The 12,472-nt window shown below is 39.6% G+C and overlaps 1 protein-coding gene across 6 annotated transcripts in view; it reads left to right on the top strand.

Moving 5' to 3' along the window:
• NAALADL2 (N-acetylated alpha-linked acidic dipeptidase like 2) overlaps positions 1-12,472 on the top strand; it is a 417,141-nt gene that overhangs the window by 138,586 nt on the left and 266,083 nt on the right. Inside the window, exon 2 of one of the 6 annotated variants that reach the window (XM_063408210.1) lies at positions 1,455-1,600. The exons of the other annotated variants lie outside the window; for them this stretch is intronic. The gene's annotated coding sequence lies outside the window, so the exon portion shown is untranslated. The remainder of the gene's footprint in view (positions 1-1,454; positions 1,601-12,472) is intronic. 6 annotated transcript variants of the gene reach the window in all.

Genomic DNA, 12,472 nt, shown 5'->3' with positions numbered 1-12,472 from the left:
TAGTGAGCTTTAGTGCAGTTCTCAACTAGATTAATAGTTGTGTAATCCAGTGTTTATTAATATAAATGAAGTAAATTAGGAGCACGGCATTATAAAGAGGAGGAAGAAACTTCAGGAACTTTCCTGGATCCCAAAACTCCATTAATTCACCATGGCAGGTAGTTCTTCAGTAGTTGGCTTTGTTTTGCTTCAGTCTCTTTTTCCTCCTGCACTAACAATGGAGAAGAATGTGTGCAATGATATTTAAACCGTGTTTGCAGTTACTGAATATCCACAGATTTTGATATTGGGGAGATGGGAGTAGGGCGCTCAGCAGCCATGGGAAGCTGTGCCCTGGTATTTAATTTAATACATGTTTTTATCTGTCAGATGGTGTTCTTGGCTCCCCTGGAGGCTCTGGGCCAGCAGTGCCAGCACGGGCAGGGTTTGGTGTGTCGGGAGGGTCCCACCCCGTGGGCAGAGACGTCTCCTTGCTGCTTCTCCCAGGCAGGGAGCAGGGAGTGCTCCTGCTGCTGCCTCTGACTCTGCTGCTCTACTTCAGACAGGACTGATGGAGTGCACAGGAGAGAGGTTTTCCCCAGCTCTCAATTTTTCATTCCTTTCCCAAGGCAGGAGCCTTCAGGAGTCTCTTTTTTCCGCTCTGGGGTTCACAGGGCAGATTAAGGGTGGCTTGTAACAAAATGTCCTGGTGCTGACCCCTCCCTGGGGTTCTGCCTCAGTCAGGGGGTCTGTGAGTGCTCCTGTGCCTGGGACATGCAGATTTCCAGGGGCTTCATTGAATTTGTATGCTGAAGCACCTCCTTTTTGAGCAATGCAGGTAGTTAAGGGGAAAACCTCAGATTTATTTAGGATTGGCACCAGTTTCTCATTGCAAACCTAGTGTTTCAACACTTCCAGAAATGAGAGGTTCTCCTGATGGCGTGCTTGAGCCTCGTTGATTCCATTCCATCTTCTCTGTTTAAATATAACTTTTTAAAAATCAGGAAGAAAGTAGTGAGAGGGTTAAAAGACTCCTGGTAACTGAAAACATCTGTAAATTAAAAATCTTCATGGGCATTTAGCAGCTTCAGGAAATCTGCATGTGTGTTAATGTGTTCCCTTACACCCTCTACCAAAAACCACTCACAAAGTGATCCACAGGTTCCCAAGAGTTACCAACGTTTTCTTGTCGAGAGATTTTTTTCCCTTTTGAAAGTATCCCCTCTTTCCTCCTGAAATGGAAGGCTTGTTTTGAACAGGGCAGTTCCTGACCTTCTTTCACCTTTTTGTTTTGGATACACTGGCTTAGCTTTGTATTGAAAATCACATTGCAAATCTAAACAGTCACGGAAAACTTCAGAGCTCCCCGCGAGGAGAGCACCAGTTGCTGTATTCCTGCATTTTGCACAGCAGCTCCTCACAAGGCAAAACACCAGGCAGCAGTTGTGAAAAAGGTAATTTCCTATCCAATCCAGGCTCCTGGTTACAAATCACCTGACAGAAAGATCATGAAGAAGTAGTTGTGGGACATGTGCTCGGCCGTCACTCCGGTTATTCCACAGCTACTTCCCAGCGAGCAAGTTGAGAAATAGGAACTGCCTTCCACTGGAAGCTCCTTGGGGTAGGTGGTTTCAGTTTTGCCTCCCTTGATTTGAGTAAGACAAGCCTGTTTGCATGTGGGAATTCTCTTGGAGCATGCCTTCACATGCAATTTCTCATACCTTTTTGGATCATCTTAAAAGAAATCTATACCTGTAGTTGACCTAGTTAATCTATGCAATTATTCCACTTTGCTTGGGTGTATGCACATCATGTTCTTGTCTCTGTATTTTTTTCTCCCAGTTTTTGGCAGTCCTTGTTAAAAATACCATTTGGTTGTTAATGGGAACTTGACTATTTCTATTGTAGAAATTTCTATTTCTACATTAGAGTATTTCTATTGTTAAAATTCCAGGCCAAAAGAATGGAGGCAGGAACCAGACAGTGCTTTGCAAAATCACAGCCCATTCACTGCTTTCTCAGAAATCCTGCTGGATTCATTTAGGTGGTTTTAATAGCGATGAGTAAGGCAACTGGAGAAAGCAAGTGAAATGTCAGGGATTGTTGGTTCTAGTTAAAAATGCACCCATTTCTCAACAGAGCTTGATGCTGCAACATCTCTTTATCTATGAATCTGCTAAAGATTTCCAAGAGCTGATGGTATCTTGTGCCTAATTGTCATCTTTTGTGTGATGCCAAATTTACTCATGTGTTCTTTCCTTCCTGGGTGTCTTGTATTATTCTTTAATGCTCCAGAGTCTGCAGCCTACATAAATTAAATGTTTCTGAGTCAAATTGCCTGTGAGTGGGGTGTATATAGAGAGGACTCAGCCCTGTAAAACCCTTTTTGCTCTGTGATCCAGCAGAATTGGGTAACCAGCTAAAATTGAGGGATGTAAGTAGTTTTCCTGGAGACACTGAGTCATTTGGTGTTTCTTTCTGGCTTAGTACTGATACTCTTAATATACTGTGTTATCTGTTCCTTGATCAATATAATTAAACATCAGCAAATCTCTTTAACTTTAATCAGACTTTAATTTAACTTAATCAGACTTAGTTTTGTTGAAATTTACTCTTCTTAGTTGTGGTGAAATGCTTACTAACAGGAAAGAATGATACTTGCCTCATGTTATTAAAGCAATACAGGTCTCTGTGCTAGTGGAACAACAAGAAATGATTACAGATAAAATTAAAATCAAATACAGAAGTTTTTAACCTAGATATGGTAAACTTTTAGCAATATTAACATATGCAGATTATTGTGCAGCATCTGATACTATTTATTTCTTTGCTTATAATACTCTCGACCCTGATGTTTTGCGTTACATTTTTCTTCTAAATGTTGCTTTTGTAGGGTTGCTCTAATAAATTCTTCCCTGTGTTTTCCCAAGTATTGCCTTGCCCCTTGGCTATCATAGGGAAACAGCTGTGATTTAAGACATCAGCTTTGCTATTAACATCAAGTGGCTGCATAGCAGCCATGAATCATCTTTATGGATGTGTTCTGACTAAATCATAGGAGTCATTAGGTGTGGATGGATGGATATCTGAGAAAGTGATATAGGTAATAGGCTGTCTTCTAAGATAATGAAAAAGTTTTCACCTTCACTTTTCTTTATATTCTTGCCTTGGAAATGGTGGCTTCAATGCAAAGCTTGCAAACACGCAGCTGACAATGAGCCTATCCCTGTAAATCCATGCACAAGGGACTGATTCATGTGGTGGAATGGTGATTATTCACAGCTGGGACTTCTGTAGCAGAGTATTTTATCAGACAACAACAAATTAAGTTTGGGTTCTTTTTTCAAGCTGGAAGTTCTCTGGCATCTGATGGCCAAGAGAGGATTGTCCCTGGTGTTCTCAGAGCAAGGTGGGGCAATTTACTGGAATGAATTTCACAGGAATGTGCAGGAAACAAATCTTCCTAATTTCTGTTTTGCCAAAACAGCCATTTAAATAGCAAGCATTCCTTCTACACATGGCCTCTGTGGGGGAGTATTTAATCTTTCCTGTATAATTTATTTATTTCAAGGAAATTATTTTATTCTTCTACAGACGAAGCAAAGATATAAGGAAATTGCCTGTTGGCCAAGTCATATCTCTTAACCCAGAAAATACAATTCACCCCTCTAACGAGCTGGGTTAATCTGCTCTTCTTGATAATGTTTTGCTATAATCAGATTTTTCATAGTTGCTCTCTAAATACTAATTTTTTCTTTGATCAAGCTTTCAATTTATTTGCTGCAAAAACGGTTATTTAACAACAAAAACCCACCAAAAAAATAGTGTGAACATTAACTGCCCTAAGACACGAACTCATTAGAAGCACACAGTCAGATTGATTGGACTGATAGTGATGGTGATGATAATAATAATTGCATTACAGCAGTGCCTTAGGATCCTAGCTGTAAATGAGGTTCTCATTCTTGTAGGTACAAAACTACAGGAATATGGCACATTCTCCCCTCTGTTTGTGGTTAGCAGTTAATAAAGAAATGAAATAATGTATGATGCAGGTTCCAACTGCAGTAATGCAGGTAGTGGTGGTAATAAGCAGGGAGCACAAATGCCTGTTTGAAGGATGAACTGAGGTTTGTACCAAGCTATTGCTTTTACAGTCAAGCAGATGTCATGGGATTGCTTTACAGGATATTATGATATATGAAACCAGAGGCTTCTGAGCAGTAAAAATTACTCCTGTCAATTCATCTTTGTGTATGGCACTTTGATATATCATTTACAGCTTAATTATATTGTCAGAGTCGTGAGATAAAAACAAAAGTCAGGTTGACTCTTGCTTAAACCTCTCTCTGAAATAATGCTTGTAGGTGAAGAAATCCATAAGATCTATATAAGATTCCATTATAATGCATTGTGCCATCAATAACAGGTTCCTTCCATCGAGTTTCACATGGTGCAGTTAGGGAGATGCTCACCAGCCATCCCTCACTGCACAGGAGCACAGCCAACACCAGAGATCCACGGGGAAAGCCAGGGACAGGGAACTGGCCCTTGGACAAGCCTTGGAGTGGGTGAGATGTGGGATGTGCCAAACCACCCTGGAATTAGGGCAGCGGAACCACGACACCATCCTTTGGTGCATATTTGTGGGTCTGCCTGTGAGAGGTGTCTGGTAATTCCCCCTGGGATGGCCTGGCTGTGCCATCCACTGACACAGGGACCGTCAGCTGTCCCCAGGTGAAACTCTGGGGTGGTGGCACCCAGGGCCCCTTCAGCTGCCATCCCTGCCAGGGGACAGGAGGGCATGAAGTGCTTTTCGACTGAGCTGGGCTCAGTTTGTTACCAAGGACGTGTATGGTTTTTTGGGCTTGCCTGTAAACTGGTGGCTTACACATGAAAATAAAAATTCTGTAATCAAAATAAATGGCACTGTGTTGTTTAGGCATTGTTATCAACTAAACTGATAAAAGCAAAACCCAAAGGAGTATTTTCTGTGTTCTCAGACTCTGTGTTACTCTTGGTATATTCTACCTTCATCTCATAAGTTGCTCTTGTGTGAAGCTCTTGGTTAAAGTGAATTGCATATGGATTCCTAACGGAGATCTACACTTCATCCAAAAAATCAGTCCAGTTAAATTAGGTTGAAATTCAAGGTGTTGTGTTTGGCATATTGCTCCTGCACTTGTGTTTCTGGATAATGCTGTAATGCATATACAAATTAAATATCATATTAATGATTTCTGCCAGGTGCTGCTGCTGCAAAAAAAGTAATTTAAATTACTAGAGGAGTAAATGTAAATTAAGATAAGGGTGCTTAAACAGTTTATTGTATTATTCGCTGCCCGTGTTTTACATACATTGATTCAAACGATGGGTTGAGGCATGCACTTAATTTATTTAATGACTTCCTGCCGTAGCTGTGATTTTGCCCATGGGTGGCTTTCAGAGTGACAGCTTGGAAGGCAGAGAAAGGTTGTTTATCTTTTAACACCAAGATGGGAAGTCAGAGGTGTGGACAGGCAGAGGTGCTGGCAATGAGGCAAAGTGGTGTCTGCTCTGTAAAAATGGCTAATGAGGAAGATTTTCATTGCAAGTGATCACTCCCAAGCACTGTGGAGTTTTTTCTGTCGATGCAGAGGTAGGGCTGCTCCCATATTCATCTGCCTGGGGATGTGGACATGCTGACAGCACAATTTGGATGTATGTGAGCAAGTAGATTAATGAATCATCAGGAAAAAGTTCAGACATACAATATTCTGTACGTACTTTGCCACTAAAAGATCAGATTGGCTGTCATAAATTACTAATCTGAGCCTTCTAACTGTACCAATTTGCTGCCTCTGCCTTTCTCATCATTAGTTTAATGAAACTGTGCTTGCTTGCCTCACATATTAAAGAATCCATGTAATAAAACAACAGAAAAGAAAGAAAACCTTACATGATTCCCTGGATACCTGGATGTAAGGAAATGGGTTGGAATCTCATGTGTGCAGATACTTGCTTTGCTAAAACAAATTTTTTGCATGTATGCAAAGTGCTTGTATAATTTATGTAAACAGTTTTTTCCCTCCAATTTTACATGTTTGCGAAAAGAAAAAAAAAACACAAAACGTTTAGTGTGCTATAATTTTGTAAGAACACTGCAAAAAAATGTTGGAGTGCTACAAGCTGCTTGTAGAGTGCATGGCACATCTATATGTGAGAAAATTTTAGGAAAGCTTCTGATCAAAGTCAGAGCACAAACCTTCAGCTTTCAGACCACACAATTTCAACATTCTAGGAAAGTGAGGATTTTCTTTTTTCCCCATGGTGAGGCCCCAGTTTGAATGAAGTCTCTGTGACCTGATACTTAATGGTGCAATTTGAGGCCCCTGCCCTGGGTGGAAATGCTGTTGTTATTTAGCAGTAACCTGCTGCCCCTGAGGCACAGTGTCAATTCATGTGCAATGTATTTAGAGATGTGTTCTGGGTGCACTAAATAAGAATTTGATTTTCCATTAAAGACTTGTTGAGAACAGCTATCTTTCTGAAGAGCTTTTCACATCTGTTCTTATCTTACTATTTTAATTGTCTAGAGCTGTATCTGTGTGACAAGATTCCTTTTTCTTTTCTGTAATAAATTCCTTTATGATGCTGCTGAATGCTGTTGGTAATGTGGAATTGCCAGGCTTCACTTGGTGATTCTAATGCCTTTTGGGTGAGCTTTGTCCATCTGATTGATACTTAATAAAATCAGTAAATGTCTCTTTTTTAGTGTGTGGGTAATTTGCTTTTTAAAAAAGGAAGAGGTGGAGCCCAGCATTGTGTAGTGATGGTTGGCATAGTAATATTGTTGTTCCTTTAGAACAGCATTCACTGGGCAGGAGACCAGAAGCAACACTTTAGCTGTTATTAATCTCTGGAATATTTAGGCTTCTCTTTTTGGCATGATTTGCTAAGAGAGTGTTTCGCCTGAATAACCAATGTCTTCTGAAGGAAAAAATAAACAGATTTGTTTATCTGTAGCAGCTTGTTGTGATTTTTCACTTCCTTTCTCTGTTTGTATTTATTATATTTTGTATGTAGTATGTAAATATTGATATCTTGGAGAACAATTTTTACAAATAACCTCTTTCTAATGTATTTGTCTGTGTCCATTTTTTTTTTTTGCCAGATGATATTTTGCTGCTTAGCACAATCCTCGCACTTTCCTTCTTTATTAGAAATGAACATCACAGATACGCAATTTAGAAAATTATTCTTTTCCAAGCAGTTACGGGTATGTTAAAGCAGTGCAGGGAACCTGGAGCTTCCCAAGCTGATGAGAATGCAAGTGTAGCCCTTGCTGGTGAAGCTGAGTAAATGCTGCAGAGATGTGTGAAAGGGGCTTGTGTGTGTCTCTGTCTCTTCGAGGTGACTCCAGTAGTTGGTCCTTGGTTTTTCCCTTGTTCATCCCATAGTGACAATTCTGTCTGCCCTGGTGAAGCTCAGCTCGTGTCCCACAGTGGAAGCTTTGTAATCCTCCTTGGGGAGGAAGCTGAACACGTGGAGATCTCCTTGACACTTGTCTCAGCTTTCCAGGAGTGAAAAGTGAAAGGCTGGATGGATTTGGGTAGGAGGGGTGTTAGATCAGCTACAGGTGGAGGAATGTTGGGGCTAATTCATCCTGGAAGAAATGATCTAATCTCTGTATTTCTCCCTTGCTACACTGGCTTCTGCAGCTTTGACTAGTCCTGTGTGTGAAAATCATTTTAAATGTCTCCATATATGTAAGTTAATAATTAAGTAATTCTCTAAAATATTTCTGTTCCTATTTTACGCTGAAGTTTTTCAGTAGTGGCTGGTTTTTAATTTTGTTCTTTAGCTGAACTGAGTGTATGATCATGTCAAGTTACTTGTTGAAAGTCTTATTGATTTCCTTAGAGTTCCTGCCAGTTTCTAAATGTGTTAGTGTTAATCTTTTTGATAGTACGAGCTCCTTGCTCTGCAGCTCCCTAGACTTTTGTCCAGGTAGGAGTAAGATAAATTCCTCAAGTAATAAGATGGGTTTATAAGTAATGGATTTAGTTACTCTCATGGTGAATGAAGTATTTCTCCTACTGTACATAGAGCCAGCAGAACAGATTAGAAATGGACTAAACTTTAAGCCACTGCTGTTAAATATTTCTGCAGAGATAATGCAGGTTCTTGAGCTGCTGGTTTATTTGATAGGGAATCTGGACTCATTCCTGAGTTTGCCCTGAAAGTTTCCTGGGAGCAAATAATCCCTCTTAATTTGCCTTTTCTAGAGAAAATGAAAAATAATAATCTCCTCTTGGATAGAGCCTGATATTTAGCAATATTTTCAGATCTTGAGAAGAAAAATAGATTTTTGTTGTCTGCATACACTTTAAATTACTGTGCTTGTAAATTACTGTGAAATTGCTACAGTAAATTACTGCCCTATAAAATACTGCTTCTCGGTGGCTTGGGAAGATTTTTTTTTAGTGTACATGCCACACTTAAAAGATACTGTAACATAAATCAAATTTATTTGAAAGGTATTATTAGGTTTTCTGTACTGTGTACTGAATAGTGGCGTATCCTTAGCAATGATTACTCATAAATCCCACAATTACTCAAAGAATAGCCTCACAATTAGAGTAGCATTGGCTGTGTTATCCTCTGTTATTACAACAGTATGGAAGCATTTTAATAATAACAAGGGATTTAATTGGTATAAAGACTTATTTGTGGAATGCTAAACACTTTGGTAAGCAAGGCATTTGAATTGTGCATTACAGGCACCTGGAGTATTATCAGCTAATGAGGAACTGAAGGGGCATGTGTGGTGTTAGCAAAGGCTGTTCAACTTCTGCACAGTTGTTTTTCAGTATTAAAATGGCTGGAACAATGATTATAAGTTTTATGTGACTCTGAGTATGGTTTATTACCTTCTGTGAACAGTTTCTAAAACATACTTTTAAGCAGTTTTCAGGGAACAGTGCATGATTAAATTTTGCCGTGAAGGTACTGATCTACAGCTAGAAAATAATGTCAAAGTGTTTACATCATAATAGAATGGCATAAATATTTAATTTGTTTCTAGGAAAAGCTGTTTGTTTATCAGCAGCTGTATTTTGTCAGGTGGTGGGAAACCATGAATTTAGGTTGATTGGTCCAGGTAAAGGAGGAGAAGCATTAATGGGAGTTGGGTACCGTGGGGAGTTCTTCATTATTAACCTGCCAGGTTTAAATTCCATCTGTAACATACTAATCAAATGCTTTTGACAGTTTAAGCTTTATTGTCACCTTTAAACCTCCACAGAAGGAGGATTTCCTCTGAAATCTGGCTGTTTCTTGCCTAGCTGTTAATTATGCCTAGTGACAAATCCTGCTAGTTTCCCCTTCCTTTCAGGCCACTGTTGTCTGCAGACTTCTTTTGCTTCCAGGCTGTGGTATTTTATCCTCTGTCTTTGCTGTTCCTCACTTTTCACTGAAATTCTTGGCAGAAATGGTGGCCCACACAAGTATTTTATCTTTTGTTCAAACCTTTGGTTGTTTATGACCAGTCAGCTGTCAAAACCCCGTGTCTGCTGGTGAGATACAAAGCTATCCTTGCTGGAGGCTGAGTTTATTTTTCTAAGGAATTAAATATGTTATCATATAGGTGTGGTGCTATTGAAAGTAACTAAAAATATATTCTTAATGCTTCACAGAGGAAGAAGACTGTTGCTAAGCAGGCCAGGGTGGATTGTCATGTTGTGAATACATGCCTTGTTCTGTGCAGGTGCTTGTGAGGCTCACAGGTGACTGTCCTCACCCAGGGTGACACAGAGTGACACAGAGTCCTTGTCCTCGCCCTGTCAGCAGTGCAGAAGGGACACTTGGCAATGAACTGGCTGCAGAGATGTGCTCCACTCTCCTTCCCACTCAGAGCTGGGCTTGCTGGAGCCAGCTCCCAAAAATCAGGAGCAGGGGCAGCTGTTAGGGAGAGCACTTCCCTTCTCCCTGCTTCCCAAACCAGATGGGGCTTTTTGGGGAAAACCCCAAAATCTCTAAAGGTCTGAAAAGCTGTGGCATTGCACCAGGGCTGATAGCTAGGGTTGAAATCCTGTACTGGTGTGTTTTTTTCTTCAAAAAGGGCTTTTTCCATCAGAGCTTGGGCATTAGGAGTGCCTCAGTACCTCTTGTGTTTAAAATGTGCATTTACCCTAAATTAAGTAGATATTAATGTAACAGACTGACTTTGTCCTCCAGTATGTTTATTGTACCTTTAAACCAAATTAACTCCAAATGGCAGAGTTCCCTCTTGCTGTGCTGCTGGCAGGTTATTTACTGGTTTGTCTGAGAGCAGTGTCAGGAGCCCCCAAATTCCCCTTCCCTCACCACAAAAACTCCTTCACCTATTAACACCAGCTGGAATGCATAAGGTGCTCATGGGGGAAATATTTCACAAGAACAGCTGAAGGTAAAGGCCTGGCAGTGGCATCTTGTGAAATCACTCTGCTGGCAGACCTGGCAGGGAAAGGATCTCACCCATTTAATGGGTTTTTTTTGCCCTTGCAGCTGTTGGAGTGCCAGCCTTCCAGGGCATCGGGATACAATTTGCTTATATAATATCTGTAATTAATCTGTGAGAACAGTACAGTTGTAAAGATGGAAAATGATGAGCAGCAGTAAGGCATTTCATTTCTGTTATATATTGTACTCTCCAGCTAGATTATTGGTAACCCCAGATGTTTTATGACTTTTTGATAATAGCACAGGGTGTTTTATTCTGGATATTAATTGGAGTTACATTTTCTAATGTAGAAGTTCATTCTGTCCTTCATTAAATAAGCTAAAATTGCACTATTTGTCAGTTTATGGTTCTAACAGCTCTTTATTTTTTAAGAGTTGTGTAGGAGGAAGTTCAGATTTATTGTCCTGTATGCTGCTAGTCTGGGACAGGTAGAATTAGAGGGGAGAAACATCGCAATCTCACAGCTCAGCATAAAACTAGAAAATCACTCCAAGACCAGTGATTTTTTTCCTGTTTTGGTTGAAGAATCTATTAAATGGAAGTACATGAGAGAGTTTTAAAAGAAATTGATTTCCTTACTAGCAATGTTTTCTTGCCTGAATAAGAGTTTAATCATACTGGTGGGAAACAAAATTGATGAACCTTTAACATGAGATGGTACAGAAATAGTGATTAGAAACCATTTGCCTACAGCTTAGAAGACAAAAATTTAGATTAAGCACAACTGAAACATTAATTTAATCTAATTCTGTTGAAGTCATGGGGAAAATCTGCTGCTGTAAAATTAATCTTACTCCTCATTTCCAGTTATGAAAAGAGTGAAATAATGACGGTATAGTTTTAGTTTAAAAGTCATCAATATACATTCTTGTCCTTTGTACCTGATGCAAGCATACCTCTCATTTAGGAAATGTCTTCCTCCTCCTGTCTCGTTGCTTGTTTTCTGCCATTCCTTATCAACAAATCTGTCTAGATTTATCTTCCCAAAACCAAGAGAGTGAGAGCCCAGCAGTCAAAAGCCTCCTTAGAAGAGAATTTGACAGAAGACAAAAAAAGTATCTCAGCTGCTTCACCAGGCTTGAGCAGGCAAGCAAGCACAACCTTGGAGCTGTTTTCCTGAAAGAAATGCAAAAAAAAAAACAACAAAAAAACCCCTCAATTTGTGCCCAGTTATTTTGCTTTTCAGCCAGGATTCCAGTCTGGGCATATAAATAGTTTGGGCTTGAACTAAGGTTGCCTTTTCCCCTCGTCCCTTTCCCACTGATCTCCATAAATCATGGCTAAAGGAATCATATTGTGGGGTACAACAAAAGAAGTGTGCTCTGGGGTTTTGTTGGGGGTTTGTTTTGGGACACTCCTGTCCTTTGAATCAAACACTTCCTATCTAGGAAGGGCACTGGTTTGGTGCTTTGGTGATGTAAAAATCCATGGAGGACTTGCTGGCTGAAAAAGCCACTGTGCCTCATAATGCTGTCAGATAACTTTACTCAAATGAATGTTTTTCTTTTTTTTTTTCTGACACGTTTTTAAACATAAAACAAATATAATGCTATTATAGAACACTGCAGTTATTCATTGCATTGCATTTATTACATAATTCCTTTAAAGGGAAACAAATTATTTGATTGTTCTCACCTACCAAAAAATATCAATTAGCACGCCAGACTAATTAATCTTCTGAAAGGTAACAATCAAATACAGAACATTTCCTCCCATAGGAAGACAGTACTTCTAAAGGTCACCATTTAGCTGTACACCTCCTTTTATTGCACTTTCTCAAAAAAAAAAAAAAAAAGGTGGGGGGGAGAAAGGAAGGGTTGAATGATGAGAACTCAGTTCTCTCTAATGCTTAATAAACTTAACCTTTATCATGGTATTGAACTTGATGATCCTGCATGAAAGAGGAGTGCATGCTGCTTTAGAGGCATTTGTGCTGACTGTTAGTTAATCATTTTTATTTGCTTTATGGATATGACATGGAATATTTATTAAAATTCTTCAGAGCATAGT

This window comes from Prinia subflava, chromosome 11 (assembly GCF_021018805.1).
Source record: "Prinia subflava isolate CZ2003 ecotype Zambia chromosome 11, Cam_Psub_1.2, whole genome shotgun sequence".
In the NCBI taxonomy this organism is placed as follows: Eukaryota; Metazoa; Chordata; class Aves; order Passeriformes; family Cisticolidae; genus Prinia; species Prinia subflava.
Note: the sequence above shows the minus strand (reverse complement) of the source record. Positions and strands in the feature narration are given on the sequence as shown.